Here is a 7,711-nt window from a genome sequence, read left to right as displayed (position 1 = left end):
GCTGCCCACATATTAAGGCACTTGTCCAGAAGCTGTGTACTTCAGTCCAAATTTACTCTCAGATCTCCTAGAATAGAAATAAGTGGCCTTGCCTGTCTGTTCTGGCACATGCCAAGGGCCAGGTATAAACAGGATTTTTATTGTCATTTATCGACATAATAGCCATTATAGTCAACCTAGCCTCCAAAGTGAACTTCACAGTTGCTCCTAGTGATATGCACAGATAACCTCTGAAAGCAGGACCCGCTGAAGTCGATTAAATGAGTTGGTCATTATACTTTTATTCCTTTTTAATATATTCCCCACATCAGCCTTTGAACAAAAAAAAAAATCACCAGATGCCATTCTAACATGATTCTCCTTGAATACTCTTGGCAGATATATCAGACCTGAATTGGTTGAATTCCCAAGTTGATAACAATTGTAAAGGTTAAGACAAACTAAGCCTTTTGGTTCTTCTAAATACATATATATACTCCTGTAAGCTTCCAATTGTATTTTGCTGATTTTTAGATAGCAAAGTGTCACAAAATGAACCGATTTCTCTCTTCACTTGATTGCAACCAGAAATTAACTGATCCCAGCTAGTGACTTGAATAGACCGAATTCCACCCTATTATGCATAGTGACACGTGAAACTTGTGCTCTTTTGGTCTAGTCATGAAAGCTGCTGTGCTGTGTCTAATGACTGTGACTAATTTAGGGAGAGAGCCAAATGGTGCCATTCTCTGGACATTGTTTTACTAGCAGTGCAGAAATGATTTTCCATCTATAATCTTTCAGGATATGCCATGAGCTCCAAGTAGCCTTAGCCAGATGAGTGCTCTGTCAAAAATATTTTTGGATTAGGAATATGCTACAATTTTAGAAGAGGAATGCTAAATCCCTGTAGCAGGTTAATAATCTTGCTTTTTAATACCTCAGTACCTTTAAGTGGCTGTCTGAATTCTTTCTCGTCTGACTTGAAAACATACCATATTAAACATTAGGTGAAAGAGGTAATTGCTTACATGAGCTAGTAGGATGCAAGTCCAGGTTACCGCATAATTTTTATTTTGTTATGATGGTACACAAAATCTGAAATCATCTGGAAGAGGAGACATAGTTACTTCATCACACAGAGCAGTTTGTTTAGTGTGTTTGAGCAATGTAAAGTGAGAATATCACATGGAAATTATTTTCCATATTTGTATAGCAATGAAAATCTTTGCTGTAGGCACAGCCTCTCTTCTGAGTCAGCAGGTGGGATCCTGCATTGGGTAGAACAATACAAAATCCTAGAATTGAACCCTTAGTAAGATTTCTTTCAAGTTGAAAAGTCTTTTTTCAATACATAATCTCAAACTCCCACAAACAAGGAGTAATGGAATCTACTGACAGGGGTCAGTAGATTCATTTATAGTAGGGGTGTGGGGGAGATGATGAAAACATACCCAGGAAATCTATTTTCTCTTTTGAGTGAATATTATTTTGCCATTTATAAAAATCTCTCTCACTCTGAGAGCTGCCAATTTGGTGTTCTTCCATCGTGAGTTGTCTCACTTGACCCTACCTACAGAGGCTTATTTTCAGTCTATGTAAATGCTAATGTTTATGCATGTCTCCTAGCAAAATGTGTTCTTAATCTCCTGCTGAATTCTTACATCAGAACACACTGAAATTTGGCATGGCCATCAGTTATTTTCCAGTAAAAAACCACCTTATAGGAGTTACATATGTTTTCATTTTTTAAGGTATTTACTGTTTTCACCTCTAATTAGGAGAAATATCTGGGTTTGGCTCTTTCATTCTCCTGGGAACTAAGAGTCTGGTTTTGCCTATTACTGGGTCATTATAAAATTCTGTTCCTTGTGTTAAATTTTGCTTTTCAAGTTCTGAATGAACTTGGAATTTGGATACAGGTTTAACCAGCAACTGATTTCCTGGAAAATACTAAACTCAATTAAACACCACAACTTTCATAAAAAGAACATTCAAGTTTAGAAAGCAATAGCAGAGAAATCTTGAGTAAAGATTGCTATATTCAACCATTTCTTTTCCATCCCAGGAAATATTTGTTACACACAGCTGGTTATTTGTCATATTATATTTACCCATATTCATAGCTAAAAGTCACAAAATGCAGATTATTCCTAAGGTGCCATGGTTCAGACTGCATTTCTTTTATTTATTTGCTGCTTGATAACTAAAACGGTGATTTCTTTTGCAGGTAAAACAAACAAGAAGTTATATTTGATGCATTTTGAATCAGCTGAGATATTAAACCACAAAGATTGGGGTTTACAATGGAAAATCAATTTTTTCTTAATGACAGCAGCCCCACTGGTGCCAGTTAAAAGTACTCCAAAAGAAACAGAGAGAGGTTCAAAGTCTGGGTTTAGTACACTGTGAACTGGTTTCAAGGAGCCCTGTCATGGACTTGTGTTGTCTAATTTGGCTTTACAAGAGTAACCTCAACAGCGCATTCTTTCCACTGGCTATTATATGTTCTCTGCAGTTTGTACTGTGAGGCCATGGAGCATATCCTCAGCTAATGCAAATCAGTGTTGTTGCAATTATTTTAGACTTGATACCTAAATCTGTAGGTACAGTATTTTCCTAAGCGGATCACAGAAAGTAAATTTGAAAATTTCTTTCCAAAGAGAAAATATTTTCTAAACATCTCGCCCATCCACACACAAGGAGATTCACATTTCACTATGCCAGTTTATACCTGCTGAAATGTGATTTACAATGTATAGACATAAATGGTAGTGTTGGTGACAGTGGGCATAAACTGCAGCTGTAACTGAAGAGTCCCACTTACTACGTGGCTGCATTGTCTGTCCCTGCCAGAGTCTGATTAGCCAGTTTTCCTTCATTGTTTATAAAAAGTAATATGCCATAAAACCAGATTTTCACTGCCCAAATCATAAAATTTTCCATAAAAGCCTCCTGCTGTAAGGTACTAGAGAATATTCATCCCTCAGACTCTGACAGCTAGGTAGAAATAGGTATTAGTTTCCACCATTGGTGTAATTCCAAAAGTTTGGAGTCACCAGTCTATGTAATGTTAAAAGGTGTTCTGTTTCTAGCTCCAGCTAGTTGGGATGTGTTAGAACAGTATGTACTGAATAACTGTTTTAAGTAACATTTGCAGTTGCTTTTGGTGCAAGGCGGGTGCTCCCGAGGTGCAGTTATAAAACGCAACTGGAAGTCAGGAGGAGTGTTTTGGTCCTGATTTTCACTCAACTTTCACCACACAGCCTTCATGCCACGTTCAACAGTGGGTTTGGGACAGCTGTCTTGGGTGATAATCACAGCATTAATCCCCAGAGTTCAGCATTTGCTGCCAGATAAGACCTTTTGAAGCAGCCAATAAAAAGTATTGGTTTGGTGGAATTTACAACAGGGTGTAAGGGCACTTGTAAAGGCCTGTACTCCCAGTGACAAGAGAAGTCTGGAGATGTATTTGTGGTAGAGATTTCAATTTCTGGAATGAATCTCTTTGTATGTACTGGATGAAAAGACAGCACGTGGTTATTTTCTGCACCAAGTACCTACAACATAGTCAGAGATGTATTTTCACATTAAAATTTCAACCTCCATCACTTGCCCAACTTGTGGTTATACACAATTACTCAGGCCAGGCTGATGGGGGAATCTTCTTTATGTCCCTGCTGTCATTTGTGGCTTCCCATCAAAGCTAAATAGTGTCACCACTTCAGAGTTTCCCTAAGGCCCTGCAGGAGCCTGGCAGGATCAGCTAAGCTTCTGTTTTAGTCAGGAATCTCAAACACAAGCTAGGATCAAAAACTTCCCAGGGAAACAGGAGGGGTGAAATTAATCTGTAATTTAACAGGATTCCATGGATTTATACCAGAAACTGGGGGAACATATCTAAACTCACATGAGTTCAAAGCAAATTTGTAGAAAGCTATGCTCCTGTGTATCCCCTGTGTGTCCATCAGCCCCATGGCTGCGGTAGTCCTGCTCATCTCCGTGTCCAGTTCTGAACAGCTCCAGGGCGAGTCCTGGCATAGGGCGGCCCAGCTCAGAAACATTTCTTTGTTTCTTAGGCTCTGAAGCAAAATATTCATGATAAGAAAAAGCGTTAGATGTGATTTTAGATAACCAGATTTAAAAATGCTCAGTTTCCTTCTGGTGCATATCTTGCCACAAAGAAAATACAACCTTAGCTTGTGAAAACTTGCCACGATTCTGAAGTGTTGCGCTATGAAGCCAATCTGTATTCTGATTTCTTCCAGGATGACCCATTGTCACTGAACCCGAACAGATTGGGAGCATTCATGTCCTAGCCACTTTGTGCCCTGTTCGCTTGCTTTGGGGTTTCAACATCCAATTTATGATGCAGATGTTTGACAAGGAGCTACAAGTTTTGTTTTCTTGGCTGGATTCCAAGGACACTGCTGGAAACTTATGTGTGATGATGTGCTTTTGGAGTCCCATCAGTGGCAAAGCTGCCAAGACACTTGGCCTCATGAGAGGACTCTCTATTTGGGAATTTAAACACTAAGCTTGCCTCTGTTCAGAATATAGACCCGTCTTTCTCTATGCCTGCTTTCTTCCACTTCCAACTTTACTTTTTCATTCAGGCTTCTCCTATGTTTAAAATATATTTTCCTTTCTCTTTCAGATTCCTCTGTAAAAACATCTTGGTTTGCGAATGCTCAGGAGTTTTCTTTCTGTAGCAATGTTTTGACGGGGGTTTTGGTTTTCTTTATAATTTTCTTCCTGTGAAACCTTGGGTAACACTGGGAACTTCCATGTTCGCTGGGTTTGTTGCCCATAAAATACAGGCACAAATAGACATTGTCAGTGGTATTCTGGAAATTATTCAGGTTTAGGAACCATGCTGAAAAATACTATTAGAAAGATAAACCCAATGCTATCAGTCACTCTATGATAGCAAAGTAAATTACTGTCTCAGTGGAAGAGAGATGCAAGTTAGTGCATAGTCAGTCTCTTTCTGCTTCTATCATGTAAAAGAACATCTTCTAAACTTTTTTTTTTGTGCTCTTATTAGCAAAATGGGTAACTTAAGAAAGAATTAGTGTAGATTTACCATAGCCTTCACTGTCCCCTCAATTCTTGCCATTACTGAGGATTAATGAAGAAATTATTAAGGAAACTTTAATAATGTGTTTCTTTTTCTATTTCCACTAATTAGTCCTAGTCAAATATACTGAGTTTTCTGATATTGCGTAGGTTTCTATAGCACACAGTACAAGTGACCTGAGCTATCGATAGAATATCCTTATTTTGCCAGCTGTTTTATAGTCAAAAGATGTTGAATCTGTACTTGTTTTTTCATGTTGCATCCAGAGCTTTGGAAGAGTGTTTTGGCAGGCTTCCTGGTGGGCACAGCTCCCATTCCCAGAGTTCTTTCCAAAGCATTAAGAATGGAAATAAGCAGCTAGGAATTTTCCAGTTTAGATCAGGCTCTGTGTACGTTCAGAGAAACAGAAGCATAACCGCAAGTACCAGCATAAGCCCTTAATGTAGTCAGGCTGCAACAGAAAGCAGAGCTTCATCTGGTGAAGCTGTCGTAAACTGGTCCGTGTTGGCTTTGCATGTTTGTCCTGACATGGTGACAAAGTGACCAAGACAGGTAAACCACCAAGAAGCTGCTTAATGTAAAGAAGGTCTGCCTAGTTAGGTTGCCTAAAATCAGAGGCAGGCTCAGTCATCTCTTAATGAGGTTTTAGTCTGAAGTAGTATTGCTTATAGGAAACTACCAAGGTCACTATGACAGAGAAAAACGCTTTAGTTTTCTGTAGCCTCTTCTCTCCAGGGTGATTCCTTAGTTTGTATTGTGGAAACTGCTTGAGTAAGTGACTAAAAGAAGATAAATGGTATACAGCATCCATTTTATGGGTGCTTTTTTTCTGACAAATGCTGAAGAGATGTTCCAGAACATCTATTATTTGGGGAAAAAAATTACTAGGAAGCTGAGGGTAATACTGTGTTACAGAGAATATGATCTGGAAAAAATCTTGAGGCAGAGCAGGGAAGGAGAAAAAAAATAAATTAATTCCTGGTGTCTCTTTGAGGATTACCCTCCAACTCTTACGTAGTGGGAAACTTTCCATCTCCTGTAATACGAGTTGGGCTGGATCCTCAGGATATCACCATAACAAAGCAGAGCTACAAGTGGTAGTGGGCACAGGCAGATACAACAAAAACATTTTAAAAGATTTTATTGTAAACAAGAGATTTAATTGTTTCAAAGCTGTCAAATTTGCTGAGGGTAACAATATATCAAATGTCATGTAGGTTTTTCTTTTCCTAATCTTGAAGATCAATTGATGAAATGTCACAGCTACTCTGTTGTACTCCTATTTCATGGGCAGCGTAAGTCAGAAAAGAAGTAATAGCACAGACGTTAAAGAACTACTTACTATCAGAGCTATGAACAGGCCGGAATCTTGGCTTGGAGCACTCGGCTCCAGTTCCTAGAAGTACTGCATCTCATGGGGCCTGGATCTTCTTTTACTAAAAAGTTTTCCTTTCTGTGTTTTAACAGTCTTTCAGGGTTTCCTAGAACATATGCATATTTCCAGATAATTTATGCTAACTGAAAATTATGTTTCTGTAGAATGAGACATCCCTATCTCATGCACCTCTCTGAAATGAGATTCTCAGCCCTGGAAATACTATTTGCACATTGGCCATGGTCTTTAAGACAGTTAACATCTGAGCCTAAATTCCATTTTTAAATGTACTAAGAAATCTGTTTCATTAAAAATCTCAAGCCCTTGGATTATTTTCAGAAGAAAATACTCATATTAAATATATTCCCTTATGACCTTTTTTTCTTGGCTGTAAAAATGATCATTCATCTTAAATAGTAACACAGTGCCCTGCAATGCTGCGCGTTGGTGGAATGGCTCTACAATAAAGTTAAACTTCAAATGTTAATCTCTCTCTGAGCCACATCCTGTTTTCAGTTAACTGATCTCATATGGGGGAAATTTACCAGAGGAAATATGTCTAGTTTGGAAAGTACCAAAAACTTATCTTTAGTTCCTTTGTGTAATTCAGCACCTTTTCAGACAGAGGTGTAATACTTTTTGAGAAGTCTCAAAGCAAAAGGAGCAAGTTGACAGCACAGAAGGGAGACATATAGGTGCCCCTTCATACCGAAACAGAAACTGACCCATTGGTGTAAACACTGATCTTTCTGAAATTATTAACTTACACCTCTTTATATTACAAAAGCTTAAAAAACCACCTCCAGAAATATTTTTGAAACTTTTTCAGAAACTAACTCACATCCTGGCAGCAACTGTCTGTGCCAGATTAACTTGCCATGAACTTTAACAATCCTAATGATAAAACTGAAATGTTTCAGCTGTAAGGACTACTAAGACTGTATCATACTTTTCCCATAGACTTTTAACTTTAGTTAGTACATGGCACTATGACTCTGCACTTGCAGCGTCTACAAGTAAGTTAACAGCACAGAGAAGTAGAGAGAGGGAAGTGGAAATGAAGAGACTACACATGTGATTCTGCAAGTATTGGTAGGGGAAGTCTTCTCACTCACATAGGTGAATGTTGACATTTAAACTGGAAACCTTAAAAAAACTGTAGTAAAACTGACATGCTTTTCCTCTTCCACAATTTCATTGCCAAATCTTAATAACATCCTGACTCTTAAAAAAGGTTACACATGCAGGTACCGTGGCTGTGTATGACCATATATAAT

Source organism: Falco punctatus (assembly GCF_963210335.1).
Source record: "Falco punctatus genome assembly, chromosome: 9".
NCBI classification, from domain to species: domain Eukaryota; kingdom Metazoa; phylum Chordata; class Aves; order Falconiformes; family Falconidae; genus Falco; species Falco punctatus.
The sequence above is the reverse complement of the archived record's forward strand: the minus strand, read 5'-3'. Positions refer to the sequence as shown.